General features: G+C 35.2%; 1 pseudogene; it reads left to right on the top strand.

The window, feature by feature from the left end:
• The first annotated feature begins 1,652 nt into the window (after nt 1-1,652).
• Nucleotides 1,653-9,566, top strand: LOC132565503 (uncharacterized; annotated as a pseudogene).
• Nucleotides 9,567-17,263: the final 7,697 nt, after the last annotated feature.

The raw sequence follows: 17,263 nt of genomic DNA, 5'->3' as shown, positions 1-17,263 counted from the left end.
TAGAAAGTGTAACACAGTTCAAACGCAAATGTGACTGACGAATTAATTTTGAATACTACTGAATAGGTGCAATTGTCAAATAAATAGCGTAAATTTACATGTTCAAACATCAAACTGAATTGATGTTTTTTTTTACAAATAAAACAAAAAATACGTTTTGTTTAGCCACTACGTCTAATGTTGAAAACAGTGTTAAAAGTAAAGAAAAAACTATTTGTACCCCTCTCTTTCCTAGAAAGTTCTGTAGATACTAACCTAGATGTAATTATAACTAGAGATCTAAACATTAACATGAATGATATACAACCTCGTAATCACTTTAGTAGACGGATGACTAAATGTAACCTGATGAACTTTACGTTTTTAATGAACCTACTCAAATTACTATATCTACAACAAAATAGATGTGATCATTTCAGCTAATCAACGTTGTAGTATCTCTTCCTATTTGTCGTGATCATTGTCTGATTAACTTTATCATCTCTTATACTGTATGTAAACAAACAAGTAATCAGAAAGATATTTTGTTATATAAGGACGCAGAGTTCGAAAATATGAACAGAAATTTGAAGGTTCTTGATTTGATTTCTATATCAGATACACAGTAATGAGTTTACCTTCTCTGTAATGCTATTAACAGTAAATATAAGATTGTATTCCTGTCAGACACGTATTACATTAGAAATAACATCTCAACAAATGTTTGCTAAATATCTAGTCAAATGACAAATAACATATTTAATGTGTTTTAGTTCGCGAGTCAAATTTCTATAAGCAAACAAAATCTGGTAGGTAGGACTTTCTTCATGTATATTTCATGATTGTTATCTAATGACTACACTGTACGTTAATGTATTGTACCACTGAGTTTATGTGCGATACGTATATAGGCTCTGCCTGATATTTAATCCCTTTGTTATAACAAAGGGATACATATGTTATATATATATTTGCCAATAAAAATGTTTGAAATTGAAATTGGATACATTTTACAAATATGACCTTGACTGAACAACTTGCATATGCGTGCGAAGAGAGAGAGAGAGCTTATGACATACATGACAAGCATTTGCTGTTGACTACACTGTCCCCACGTTGTTCCAGTAAATAGGTGTTCTAGGCAGTACGAATGTCTAAAATGAGGATCACACTTGCTTGGTCCTTCAATTCATTAGTCTCTTGTGTGCCCTTTGTAAGATCCTTTGATATTGCAGGTGCTTGTGGACGTTCGTTCCCGATGTTTTCCGAAACCTCCCATTTCATTTTTTGAATAGTTACATGGTTAAGAATGTGTATATATATACGAGATGGTCTTTGGCAATCATATGATATTTTTAAAATATAAAATTTCATTGAGTTATGGGACTGGTTCATCTTCCAATTTAGATTTTTTTTATACTTCTTTCGACAAATGTTGATTTCCCTCAGTCGTTCGTCTTCTACATATGTCAATTCCTAAGAATTAGATATGAGCGGATACTAGAAAATGTTGAGGCGTCGCATTATTTGCAGACAACTATTTTCCATGTGAAGAAAAAGCAAACTTTTCGAGCATTTGATACGTTGGTTTGTTTTCTTTTATTGCAGATTCCGTCACATTATCAATATAAGGAGTATTGGCAAATGATAACCGATTATCCAAAGACGAAACGATGCTGAATTTATTTAATTTGTTTCGCGGATCTAAGAGAAATCGAAAAGCTAAAAAGAAATTGGATTCCGTTGTGGACAAAGTAGATATAAAACACGAAGTAGACCCATTAAATCTATCCACTTCGACAAACACCGACGTGAAAAAAGCAGCTATATTTGATGAACCTGTTATTGTAAGTAATAACAAAGTATTACCAGGTGAAGCTTACCTCGTTCCTTATTACAACAACTTGACAGTTTCCAGTGAAGCTCCCTCTATAGAGACCAATGCCAGATATGCCATCAACGGATCTATTTCCAAGGAGGAACAATATGTTCTGCCGTGCTCATGCGGGACTCATGATAAAGTTACTTGCAATACACAGAAAACTGAATTGTCTGACGAAGCTTTCAAAAAAATCGAAAACTTTATGATTAATCTTAATTTCGATACCTCACCTTACGCCGAAGGAACCTCTACCCTAGACATTTGCCACAAGAAATGGCAGCTACAGGAAACGGTAACATTAAAAGGAGGCGTCCTACAAACACAGCACTCTGATGTGAGACTTACAATAAAAGAGAACTCGGTTGCAGTCAACACTGTCGTTTCCGGGTCAATCATACTTGACGTTCCGTTTCTCAGAAACGAATTCAAAGTACAAAAGACTGAGATTATTGTGGCTCCAGCTGTTGAGTATCAGTTACGCGATGTACTTCACCTGAACAAGCATGCTCGTTTAGAATTACCACATTGCATGAGCTTTGGAAAAGTACCAAACATGAAAGTGTGGTGGTTTAAACGTGTACAAGGGTGCATAATAAAACATGCAATTCCCATGGTTGAAGACGTGTTACATGTTAATCCAATTCCGGATATTTACTGGATGAAGGGATCTAAACGAAATACAATAAACATTTTTGCGAAACATTTCTGTGTTATCCTGTGCACGGCATGTGAAGAAGATGTTGAATTCGATCTCCGAGCGTTACTGTTTCACAAGTTCGGTGATATTTCCGACCGCTTATCTCTCACGCTCCAGCTTCACCTTGGCGGACCACTTTCCTAAATAAGAGACTTCGAACAGGTAACCATGACAACGATAAGAAATATCCGAGTCTTGATGGATCTGGATCGCTTATGATCCTGATTATGTGTTTCGCATATGCTAACATCATTGCCTTTTTAATCAGATCTAAATTGTTCAACAAGCTTGTGAAACTAGACCAGCATACTACAAGGAACAAGTTAGTAGTCTACAAGCGATGACTTCTGTTGTTGTAAGAAGAACCAAGAAAATACCAACATGGCAACATAATCATATTGCAAGCTCGAATTGCATAAAACTATGGAAAATTTAACAAAAAGAAAGAAAGCTTCTTCAGCTTCATATACGACCTTGTAAACCTTGGTCAATCCATGTAAGTAATGTCACGTTCTCAAACGAGAACTTGGTGCATATAACAACGGCACCAACAGGCAAACTAACGAACATCAAACACGCCCAGCCTCATATGGAACACAACTAGCATATTTTTCAATGAGATCATTATCACGACCATAAAACTTCGCCATACTTTCATTAACCTGCATCTTTTAAACATTTCAATTAATACAATCCGTAAGCATGTGAAACTGATTGAGTGCTTCAACAAATCTGGCTCATGCTACCTTGAATACGGCTTAAGGTCATTTTTTTTTATCATGATCTGATTTCCTCCGAACCAACCAGCCTTATGTCATGATTCCTGGCATTTTGGTTAAACGGGAAAAGTTTAGCATTGAAAAAAATGACCTTAAGTATGGACCAAGATTCTATTCGCAAATGTCGTCAGGAGTTTTCCAAGTAACGTACCAGCCAGATACAGGATTTTCTTCATAATTTAAGATAATTCGATGACAAACAACATATTTCGTTTGACAGCCAAATTTAGATAAGGTATTTAATTTTGGTTGAAGTTAGACAAATGACAGATATTGTTTAGTGGTAATGTAGTAGTATCGTGATCCAGCCACGATTAGTTATTGAAATTGTGCAGATGTATTTTACCTTTTTCTGAACCAAGTGAAAAAATACGAAATTCTATGCAAATCTGCAAGTTCTACACATTGGATGACATGCAGTGTGGGTAATAGTGTATGTTTGATGTCGTTTATGAATCATTGAAGAATTAAAACAAAATTGTTGCAAATAAGTACCATGTTTTTTTTAAGTCTATGCATGTTTCGATCATTTAGGCTACAATAGAAAGGATGAAAAAGAACAAGATGGATTTCCTCGAAGAGACTGATATCAATCTTGTTCCAAAATTAGAAGGTGCCCTCAGGTTTCATTTAGGGGTGTTGGAAAAAGCTCGAGGAAATTGGGTACATGTGACTAGAGAAAACGGGAGACCTGTCTATGACATCCAACAGGTATGAGAAGTAACACAATATTAAGCAATGATATTCAGCTAGTAGACATGGTTACTAAGGAGATTTTGTCTCATCAGATAATACACAGCAGTATGAGGAATTACATTTCAAGATCTCAAAAGTCAATTTTCTTAAAATATGTTTTTTCTTCTGATTATCAGAAAATTATTTCACAAAAACGCGCCTCATACACTTTTTACAGGAATCCTTTCTCAGTTAATGAAAATGTATAGTTTTGTAGCCTATAAGAGAAGTAAAACTGGTCGTTGTTAGGTAGAAAATACATGACGAGGAAAGGAAACTTCTGTACGGATAATTTGTTCAAAGATGGAGAGTACTTTTTTATCTACATGTAGTCATTGTTTGTGCAGACAATTGACATCAGAAGAATAGCCAAGTGTGGAAATGAACACGTCATAAATCACGGAGTGAAATGGTGGCTTCAACGAGTGACTGTTTTGGCGAAGACTTGCCGTTTTTATACTGATGTGGTACACGACATTGATGTAGGCAACGCTGACAGCGAAACTACAGCCACAACGACAATGCATGCGGAACTATCAGTACCGGAAGTAAGGATGAATTATTGTTTAAGGATTTACAATATTCTGAAAGAAGGGCTAGCTTGCTTATATATGAAACCTTTTTGTGACTAAATTAGAATGTACAAAAATTTGATGTTTGCCTAAACTAGACCCGTGTGTCTATAAATAGCGTGTCAAAGATGATACTATTTTCATAGAAAAATATTCAAAAGAATGATATAAATAGAAAATACACCAATACACATTGCTGCATCAAAGATATAAATTTTTGGAAAATCTTTTTAAAGTACGCCATTTTCCACTAGTTTGGTGACCATAAGAAAACATTAAAAAATTAAGAGTTTAATTCCACTGGTTCCAAATTCCTTAAAAAGATATTAAAATTTCATAAATCAAATTTAAATTGGAACCCTTACTTTACGGAAATGCTAATTACATTGTAATTCACAATTAAACTCAATGCACTCTGTCTTCCATACATTTGGAAGCGGTTACTATGCAAAGAGGATAAAATGTTTCTCTGTCAAATTTTATATCAATTAAAAAATTAGTTTATCAAAGAAACTTAATTCAAATTATGATATGACAGGTACCTTAAATTGTTTCCATCTGTGATATACTCTTTTAATTACACCACTTACAGAGATGTCATCTCCTGGAATAAAAGTCTACAATAAATTTTACAACAGTTCAATGATCTTCATAAATTTAAAACTATTTATTGTATGAGAGGGGTGAAATGGTCCGGGAAGGGATGGAGGTGGAATGTTATCATTGGACGGTCTTGATTTTAACTTTATTACTGAATTAAGGCGAGTAGACAATACAACATCAAACGACTTAAGGATACGTTGACGATAGATTGTAATAGTATTACATTCCTGTAGTTAACTCTACTGTGCATTATCTATTTGATATGTACTAGCAAATATATAGATAGTAATTAATTGCATTCTCATTAATTCGCTTCTCTCGACACTTTGCTGAATTTTCTCATGATCCCTATGAACCATGGCTACCCACCAATTAAAACCCCGGTATGGAGGGAATTGGTTGACAACGAAGCTATTGAATGTTTTATGATTTTGAGGAATTAGATAATTCTAACGATAACTTTATGTAGACCATAAACAGTCAGATGAAATTTGCCAGAAGTTCTCAATTTAAACATATTTATTGTCAAACTTGGAACAAGGGATGGGGAACCAGTTATATACATTTACATATATCTGCGTTAATTAATACATATAAACTTAAAATCTGTTGCCAGACCTAAAGAAGGACTGCACGTGTCTGAAGATATTTATCCCCCGCGAAACGCGTTTGCAGGGAATATTGATTTGGGCTCTGTCCGTTTATGCGTCCATCAGTCCGAGGGCTTTTCCGGGCTTTAACTTCAAAACCATTCAACTCAACTTCACAAAACTTGCTGTAATTATCAAATTAGTGCCCAAGTTGTGCCCTTTTCTATTGACGACATTTCATTTTTCATATAAATATATTTTTTCTGTTACCATGGAAACAGCAATAAACACAAAATAAGTGTTTACTTTCTTTTCCCGGCTACAACTTCAAAAACATTCCACTCAACTCTATAAAAACTTTATGTATATATTAAATTAGTGCCCTAGTTGTGCCTTCTCTTGTTGTGGATATTCAATTATTTATCATTTTTCTGTTACCAGGTAACCAGATATTGAAGTTGAGGAGATGAAAATGAAATTAATTGATCATTGATTGACGTCACAAATTGTTATACCGATATATTCATACACCAACCGCTAGATACGTAGTCAAAGTAGTAAGATTACAGATAAAAATATCCCCTTATTTAGTATAAAGAAGGCAATATAAAAAGTAGTAAAATTATAGATAAAAATATCCCCTTACTTAGTGTAAAGATAACACTATAAAAAGTAGTAAAATTATAGATAAAAATATCCCCTTACTTAGTGTAAAGATGGCACTATAAAAAGTAGTAAAATTATAGATAAAAATATCCCCTTACTTAGTGTAAAGATGGCACTATAAAAAGTAGTAAAATTATAGATAAAAATATCCCCTTACTTAGTGTAAAGATGGCACTATAAAAGGTAGTAAAATTATAGATAAAAATATCCCCTTACTTAGTGTAAAGATGGCACTATAAAAGGTAGTAAAATTATAGATAAAAATATCCCCTTACTTAGTGTAAAGATGGCACTATAAAAAGTAGTAAAATTATAGATAAAAATATCCCCTTACTTAGTGTAAAGATAACACTATAAAAAGTAGTAAAATTATAGATAAAAATATCCCCTTACTTAGTGTAAAGATGGCACTATAAAAGTTAGTAAAATTATAGATAAAAATATCCCCTTACTTAGTGTAAAGATGGCACTATAAAAGGTAGTAAAATTATAGATAAAAATATCCCCTTACTTAGTGTAAAGATGGCACTATAAAAAGTAGTAAAATTATAGATAAAAATATCCCCTTACTTAGTGTAAAGATGGCACTATAAAAAGTAGTAAAATTATAGATAAAAATATCCCCTTACTTAGTGTAAAGATAACACTATAAAAAGTAGTAAAATTATAGATAAAAATATCCCCTTACTTAGTGTAAAGATGGCACTATAAAAGGTAGTAAAATTATAGATAAAAATATCCCCTTACTTAGTGTAAATATGGCACTATAAAAGGTAGTAAAAGTCGTTTCTGCAAAATAAACTTGAAGAAAACGAAGCATTATTCACTAGTAATTAACGAGGGATTTGCCGTACTTCGTGCCAGAATTTCGATATTACAAAGTTATATATCGTGGTAGCAGTATAAAATACACAAATGTATAAGTATTTTCAACGTTGGTGTCTGCTGTTGTTTAATAATGATAAGTTGTATGACATATGACAGTTACAATTTAACGTCATTTTGAATTTCCTGTTAGGTAGGCAGTGAAAATATTTGATTCAGAGCACATAGGTCGGCAGGTAGGCAAGGGTAAACTAAACGTGAAGCTAGTTAGTGATTAGTTAGTGTAGGCTATGCTTCTGTCGATCTTCCATTTTACAGCAATGGCATCAGTTCTGATAACGAGCAAATGTATATGGACTAATTTGAGGTAAAATATCATTAAAATGATGAAGTCTGATCAGATGATTCATTGATGCATTACTTATCTAAGTGAAATTCGAACGGTCAACTCTCCTTCCGCAAAATAAAGCATAGTGATAGCAAAATGATTTCTTCTCCTTTTCTCTAATTAAATCAACTGTTGAAGATAACTTCTGCCACGAATACAATATACTTATTGACACCGATTCCGCGGCTTTTATAACTGCAATTTGAAATACACGTGTTGCTTATGATTATAGATTAAAGTACTAGCGTTCCAATTATTATAGTATATCTACATTTGAAAAGAAAGGATGGCGGGTGCGTTTTTGTAAATTAGACTGAATTTTTAATCGGTTTGTGCCGGTTAAAAAATGCAAACGAGGCGCGAAGTGTTGACAACCCGTTTGACAGCTCTCATCCAACATAACCCGTGTTGACGTTGTATATCTTAAAGCCGTTTTGCCTTCTTCATGGATGCTAACACCTTGCATTTTACCCAGGTATATCCATGACCCCTTGAAACTTCAACGGAGGAAACATTTCCTTCAATAAAATAGGTGTACAACTGGAGTTTTTTGTAACACGAACCCTTCATTTCCACATTGTCTAACTTTTGTGTCCTCACAACTAAATAGTCATAAAGTTAATGAAAATTACACTCACATAGTCTTCTCAAATCATCGGACCACACACGACCTTTAGCTGACGCGTAAAGTCGTGACCATCTTTTTCAGAATTCACACATATCGGCTCATCAAATAAACGGGACTTCAGAGAGATACATCTTGCAACCAGCATTTCCTTATTACCTTTTAAACCCTTCACGATGCTCTCACAATATGTCTTTCAAAACTACAACGCTCAATTTACCGATGTCTTTTATATCAATATCGCGCAGATTTACATTTGAAGCCATGTTGAATGGGAAGTTTTGACACCCTGCGCCTCGTTTTCGAATGGAACTCTCCTTACTCGGGGTTCAAAAACTCGATATCGTGAAGCTCGAGACTATTGTATCAAAACAGTATATTTAGAATATTGACATTAGTCATTAAAACACAAACTAATTTATATGGCATCCGTGTGTTCAGACACTCGCATACAGTACATCTACTGTATGTAACACTTTAAATATAGAAAGTTTCAACGGCTCGTATATCGAACACAAGATGGAAGCCTGCTGGTGTATTTCTATAGGGCGGCTTTGACGGCGTTGAACTTGTGACGTCACATATATGTGGACTACCCATATCGAGGCGATCGATTCGTCAAACGTGTGTATTTCGGATAAAACAACGATATTCGTACTTTCTTGACTTTTTATTGTACAATATGAAGGTTTTTTGTATAGGTTAATATAGCATAACACTCGGGGTAAACTTTAAAATAACATCAAGTACATATTTACAATTGTATATTAAAACGTGCCTTTTAGGGATATATCAAATCTCAAATCTGAGACCCGCCCCCATCGCCTCGAAAATGTACAGCATCTTCATCTAAACAACCCCCAGTGATATATCCCAAAGCTATATCAAACAAAATCTAATTAAAAATTGTTCCGTGGTTCAGAAAAGGTCTTTAAAGCAAACATTAACCGGTGCCAGAAAAAAAAACACATAAAAAATATCAATCATTATAATCACAGGTTTAAAAATAGACGGAGGTGGTATACTTTTCACTGCTGTATTTGTGCACGATTATTTCACATGCCTTATAAATATATATCTTTTTCACTTACAGAACCATTTAAACGAGACTATGGATCAGACCGATTCGAATCTAGCAATCTTGCAATAGCCACATCTTGACATTTACAATGTATCACGAGACAACACCGATATCAACCATCCAGCTGATGGAACAGCCACCTAATTACATTTACAATGTATCACGAGACAACACCGATATCAACCATCCAGCTGATGGAACAGCCACCTAATGACATTTACAATGTATCACGAGACAACACCGATATCAACCATCCAGCTGATGGAACAGCCACCTAATGACATTTACAATGTATCACGAGACAACACCGATATCAACCATCCAGCTGATGGAACAGCCACCTAATGACATTTACAATGTATCACGAGACAACACCGATATCAACCATCCAGCTGATGGAACAGCCACCTAATGACATTTACAATGTATCACGAGACAACACCGATATCAACCATCCAGCTGATGGAACAGCCACCTAATGACATTTACAATGTATCCCGAGACAACACCGATATCAACAATCCAGCTGATGGAAATACTCACGAGCATAGAACATATTAAACTTCATATCATAACATAACCACCAGACATACTCACGAGCATAGAACATATCAAACTTCATATCATAACATAACCACCAGGCATACGGGGCATAGATCATATCAAACTTCATATCATAACATAACCACCAGACATACTCACGAGCATAGAACATATCAAACCTTATCATAACCACCAGACATACTCACGAGCATGGAACATATCATACTTCTTATCATTGGCACTGAGTATAATATTATATAGTAACGCCGTAAACAAGGACAGATTCAAAATTGGCAGGGACGTGCCAATAGGCACTACCGACCAACGGTTAAAATTTCACTAGATTCGAAGCAAGAAAACTGCCAACACACGCCGAAATCAACATGCCGCAACCAGCCGGCAAACATGGCGACGTAAACAAACAACAGGCTAAGGATACAGCGGCCCGCGCGACAAGATCCTCTGGCAGGACTGGAGCTAATGCGGCCACCAGAAACCCATTCTCTCTTCCGTGGGATGGAGATTGCTGCAGGGTTTGCTCAGTTATACCGGACTCGAAAACAAAAGCGTTGAAGTGTCGTAGATGTAGCCTTCAATACTGCATTAAATGTGTAAATAAGGATATACAAATCGAGCAAAAATGTGCACGGAGATGTTCGAGGAAAGAATCAAATCTCTGGAGAAACTTATACAGAGCAAGTGTAACGAGGAACAGGTTAAGGAAATCATTAAACAAGAGGTAAGCAAGAACAAAGAAGCGGATGGAAAATCTGTGCATGCCAAGCACAATACTGCTGATAAATATACACAGCAAGACGTGATCTCAGAACTCAACGAGAGGAAAACTAGGGAATCTAACATTGTTGTATTCGGCATAAAGGAACAGAACGATACCGATGGAAAGGCAAGGCAAATGGCAGATGAGAAGGAAATACGGGAAACGTTAGAGACATGCAAAGTTAAATATGAGGACAATGTTGCAAAAGTAATCAGACTTGGCAAGTACGATCAATCCAAGAACAAATTTAGGCCAATCTTGGTTTCTTTTTCATCACCAGAGAAAAAGAAAATTCTGTTTGGGAATATATCTGCTCTTAAGGGCAATGAGAAATATAGCAGCATCCGGATCAGCAACGATCTTACTACAAAAGGAACGGGAAGATGAAACTGCCTTAAGAGAGGAGGCAAAATCAGGAGAAAGGAACGAGTCTGGGGAATACGTACACCGGGTACGGGGTCCGCCGTGGAACAGGAAGATCGTACGGCTGACAGTGAAAAATGCCTAATAAAACGCGCCGATAAACTCCGATGTATGTTTACAATCGCGGACACACTTACAAACAAAACTGAAGGACTAAAAGCTATCATTAAACAGGAGAGGTTGGATATTGTTGGAATAGTCGAGGCTTTCCCTAAAAACTCTAGGTACCAAATAAACAAGTCTGAATTATGTATACAAGGATTCGAGGTTTTTCCAGTGGAACTAAAACAAGACCAAGGTTCGAGAGGAATCGTCATATGCACGGTACAAAATCTTAGAGCTACATATTTAGACAACAAAACATTTTGTTTATTATGTAAAGCGCTTGTACGTCCGCACCTGGAATATGGGGCCTGTGTATGGAATCCCTATATGCAAAAAGATATAAATGAGTTGGAAAATGTACAAAGGAGAGCAACGAAACAAATACCGGGAATGAAAGACCTAAGCTATGAAAACAGACTGGGGATCTTTAAATTACCATCATTGAGGCACAGAAGATTGAGAGGAGACATGATCCAAGTATACAAGCTAACACATGGAGGATATGATAGTGCTGTCTCTGAGGGCTTACTGGTCCCGAACATTAACAAAATAACACGAGGACACAGTCTTTCTTTATCAAAAAGGAGAAGCAGACTGAATTTGAGAAAGTACTCCTTCAGTGAGCGGATGGTTAACTTCCGGAACTCCCTTTCTGATGCCGTTGTCACGTCACCAACAGTCAAGACATTTGAATTCCGATTGGGTATACATTGGAGTAATTCCGATTGCATTTACAATCATGAAATAGACAATAACAAACTTATTTATCTTCGGGAAACTGGATAACTCAGATCTGGATATATATAGGCTTTAAAAGCCTGCGTCCAGAATTAGTATTATTATAACATAACCAGACATACTCACGAACTTAGAACATATCCAACATGTTAAATCATCATTACTATATGCATCACTTTGGAACTTGGTGTTGATAAATTGCTGGTTATAATGTATACGTCAACACGCTGTCATATTTCTGTAAACGTGATAATAGTCTATCGATCCGTATTTCAACCGTGGATAATGTCAAAGAACTTTGTCCTTTGGTAAAATTCGCCTATGAGACAAACATCCTCATGAAATAGGATTGTCTTCATTCTCTGTTTATTCTCTAAGGTCGTGTACATAAGAATTGTATACTTATCGTCAGTGACCTAAATTTTGAACATAATTTGAACCTTGAATGACATAACGGGTTCACAAAGTATTTTGCATCTGAATAACTTGACGAAGAACACTGTCTTTTTCAGCAAATTTGCGTATAGGTCTAAACCGTATTTTTGAATACATGCAGTTGGTTGGAACTCTATGTATATGTGATGAGAAAATGTCTTACAGTAGACATGTATATTATCCCACTCAATTATTTTGTTTATTGCTGCCATTTTAGATATGTACGAGAAAAAACATCCTCGTGACTTCCATGGCAAGAACTATTTTACTCTCTGGGTTTTATTTATTTTTTATTATTTATTCTGGATTTTAAAGTACTTGTACAGGAAATGAGTCGTTGGGATTTTTTCATCGCCTAAGATGTTGAGCCTTAATATACTGACGAGTCCTAGAAGGAAAAAAAAGTGTATAATGCTGTTTAATTATTAGTTGTCTCTACCGTGTTTTGTTTTGTGTTCAAAAAGCTATTTGTACAATCTTTTGAAGTTTGAGTGGACCGATCAAACGATATGACATCCACATGTCTTCGTTATCGATTTGTAACATAACGTTTGCGTGTATTCTGTTTAATAAAACTATCCGATCACATGCATAGAAACTGACAAACATGAAGCACAGGGCTTCGTAAGGTGCAAAATGATGAAAATGTTTTACGGTCGCCATAGTGATCTCATGGAGAAATACATGTATGCTATTTCTTTGTGCGATGTGAAGCTGGACGTGTTTGATAGTCGTAAGTTTGCCTGACATGACAATACTTACTTGGATTGACCAAAGTTGACATGGTGGATGTCGTCGATGGAGCAGAAGACGGTAGGTCTTCTGGAGCATCTTATTGTCACTGTACTTTCCCAAGAGTTCTCATTAAATCTTTCTTTTGCTCATATGTTGCCCTTGTTTTGTAAAAGTTGATTTTAGATTAAGATGATGTTGACATGTTAGTATTTTTTGTTTTGTTTTCTGAAATACTATTGACGTGCTTTAAGCTACTAAGTACCCGTATCACTACCATCATAAGATGGTAAACCGTTTTAATCGCCCTGCGTCCGTCGGCTAATTATTGTTATTGCTATTTCCATATAACTACTGGATTGATGATTCTCAAATTTCATCATGTAGATTCATCTTGGTCCTTGAATGTGCATAGTCCATTTTGGGACTGATCGAAAAAAACCAGGGACGTATGACATATATTTAAATCAGATGACCGACAGAGTTATACATTTTTCTTGAAAAGTACTCGATGAATCTTACTCGGATTTCAAATATATTCCCCTTAGTATACCCTGGTTGGTCCCTTTTTTCTTATTTTGTATGATCAGAAAAGCAACATTCAGAGAACAATTAAGGATCTAACAATGGTTGGCACCAAGATTCATGCGAGATCTTTTTGAGATTTTTCAACACCTTTTCAATTGATGAGGGTATAGGTACACATGAGTGATCATGAGTCACAGGTAGAGCCTCATTGTAACAGGAAACACAGATAATAATCAATTAAATGTATCCAATATGTAGCATACAGACCAAAGCCTGCAGAGTATTACTTAGTAACAAATGTGGATTTAAAGAACATGCAAAAATTTGAACAAATACAACTCCTAGGGCCATGCACTGAAGTTTTCAAAACATAGAACCTCCTTAACAACGAAAAAAACTTTGACCCCTGTGACCTTGAAAGTAGGTCAAGGTCATTCACATGATTAAATTTGGTAACCCTTTATCCAAGAATGATACAGGCCCCATATAAAACCTCTGATCCTTTCAGTTATTGAGAAGTTTTTTGAATATATTTCAGGTCATCTGTGACCTTGAAGGTGAGTTTAGGTCATTGATTAGAACAAAGTTGGTAGCCCTTCACCCCACTATGCTACAAGCCCAATATCTGACCTTTGGGTATTTTGGCTATCGAGAAGAAGTTGTTTGAAGATCTTAACACATTTGAACTGTAACGTTGAAAGTAAATCAAGGGCATTAATGTTAACAAATAACTAGGTAGCCTTTCATCCCAGCATGCTACAGTCCAAATATAAGAACTTCTTCCAGTTATTGAGAAGAATTAAAAAATGTAAATTTATAACAGCTGGCACGCAATGCAGAACACTGGACAAAAGGAGAACGCAATGGGTCACTTGAGACTTTGAAGTGGATAAGTGGAGATGACCCAAGTCTTGTACTGATTTAATGGTATCAGACAGTCACCTTAAGGCTGCTAATTTGATATGAAATCATAATGATTTCATTCGCCAGGGTCACCAAGCACATTTCATAGGAAAAACTAACAACATTAACGTTATTTTCAGTTTATTCGCATACCACGTCATGTAATGTTAGAATAAGATATATATTTTAGAACAAAAATAATCACGAGCAGCACAAGTTATCTTTTCAGTGACAAAGTCTATTTGCTCAAAAAATACCATAAATCCCTCTTGAAAAATCCCAAAATAAGATATCTGTGAAGTACCAACACTTCTATTTCAGTGGATCAACATTACGTATTCGTAATGATATCAAATATAGCACTACAAAATGATTTTTAACTAAAACAATTTCATCATCTTTTTGTGTTCTTTTTCATACATTTCACAAATTGACAGATTTAATGTGTTTAGGGGGTTGTTTGTTGTAATCATGTGTTTTCTATGGAAGAGCTAATTTGCTCTAACAAAGTACAAAAATATCAAAATATCAACAAACCAGACAAATACATATGTATGAATGTACAAAAAGAACTGAAAGCATTAAGGGGACAATAACATGAATGGAAAAAGTTAACAAACTTTTTATACACACATATAACAAGCTTTTCTAAATGATTGCTTTTCTAAATGGATGGATTTCTAAGAGTAAACATTTTGACTTGGTTTGGATGAACACACAAGAAATTAAAAACCTCAATCTAGTCTTAATCTAGAAAACTGACATTATCAACAAATATTCTCTGGAGTTCATGTTTGGTTTAGGTACTAAGGAGTGTGTAGATTTGTTAAACTTCATTTTGTGTGGGTTATCTTGGTAGGATTAGCTTACACCACATTGCATGCATAATTGTTGATACTAAAAGTGTAAATATTGTTGAGACTTCAGCCTTGTAGCTTACTTGTTTTGGACTTTAAATACTGTGTGTATGTACAAATGTGTTCTTTATGCTGCATACAATATACAGTAAAGAAAATATTTTATAGAATAGTTATGTTACATGCTGCATTTCACAGAGAGTAAGAATAAATCAGTGGAGTTTTCATCTGATCACTATTGAAGACATTTGATTAGATACCATGGTATTTTTTCTTTAATCTCAATTACGAATCAAAATATTAAGGCATGCTTTGTACAATTTGGTCTTTTGAAATAATAGTAACTGTATACTTATATTCTACAATGACCATCAGCAACAAAACTATCAATGCAGCACTGACAGTGTAAAATGGGTGTATAACACATTGAGAACCTTAGATCTTTACAATATCACCAAGTTTACACTACGGATATTGATTAAAAAAGAGGGTTTCTTGATGTTGATATCAGTGGTGAAAGTTTGAAAGAAAGGCCGCATTATAATGAAAACATTTGTATATGTTAACAGTTATCTTACAGTAACTGGAGATCAATGCTGTGACATTTTATAAATGTCTATGTAGTTATAGTATCACAGTTTGTCATGGTTTATCACATGTAATAGGAACTATGTCAAACAAGAACTTTTCACCTTACACTCAAATTACTAAATAAAATAAAAGATATAACTAACCTGTGCATACTTTATAATAACCAATACTCCAATGATCAGATAAAATAATCTGTGCCTTTATGTTTAAAACTTGAAGATTACCTTTAATCAGTGTTACTTACGAATTACCCATTTCTTATTCACAGTACTATACAGACGAATCAGACATCTAAACTCCACATAGAATGATAAAAAACCTCAACCAGAAAATAAGTTAAAAATGTAATTTTTAAAAAATAACAAAAACAAAGAAAAACAGTTATCCACAGTTAACTCCGAGTGTAAAAACCATCAGAATGTAAAGAATGCATACTAGGAACACAATTCTAGAAGGGGAGGGGAATGGGAGGGGGGAAGGGAAGAGGGGAGGGAATGGGGAGGGGAAGGGAAGTGGAAGGGAAGTGGGAGAGGAAGGAGGAAGGCGAAGGGAAGGGGGAAGGAGGAGGGATAGGGAAGTGGGAGGGGGAAGGAAAGGGAAGTGGGAGGTGAAGGGGGAAGGGGAGGGTGAAGGAAAGAGAAGTGGGAGGTGAAGGGGGAAGGGAAAGAAAGGGAAGTGGGAGGTGAAGGGGGAAGGGGAGGGGGAAGGGGAAGGGGAGGGGGAGGGAAAGGGAAGAGGAGATAATAAAGTAACAAGTGCAAGAAAATTTCTTTAAACAGTTGAAGAATATTGGAGAGAAAACTCAGCAAGCTGAAGGTTCATGGATCACTTTGAAGTCACTTTTACTGTCGTCATACATACTCATATCATCTTTATTCTACCAATGTTCATGGTTATGAATATTTAATTACTGTATCCGTAATAAGTCTATGTACACATCTGTAAATGGTGGAGGCTATAGCAGCCCTGTCTTATGAATAACAATTATCATAGAATGAGGGCTAGGAAAAATTTCGAAAGATTAAGACAGGGATGAAGCTTTCTCACGAATACAACTATAGACATTTTTAAACGTTTATATAATTGGTTTGTGTCACAGTTTTTATGTTATATACAATGTACATATATAGGTATAACATGGAAGATGCTTCAAAAATAAATTTGGCAAGACTCTTTTGTTAAAAAGGCACAATATTAGTATATGATTA

The sequence above is a fragment of the Ylistrum balloti genome, unplaced genomic scaffold (genome assembly GCF_031769215.1).
Source record: "Ylistrum balloti isolate Yb309-2 unplaced genomic scaffold, AGI_CSIRO_Ybal_v1 Utg369724, whole genome shotgun sequence".
Classification (NCBI taxonomy): domain Eukaryota; kingdom Metazoa; phylum Mollusca; class Bivalvia; order Pectinida; family Pectinidae; genus Ylistrum; species Ylistrum balloti.
This window is presented reverse-complemented; position numbering and strand designations above follow the sequence as displayed.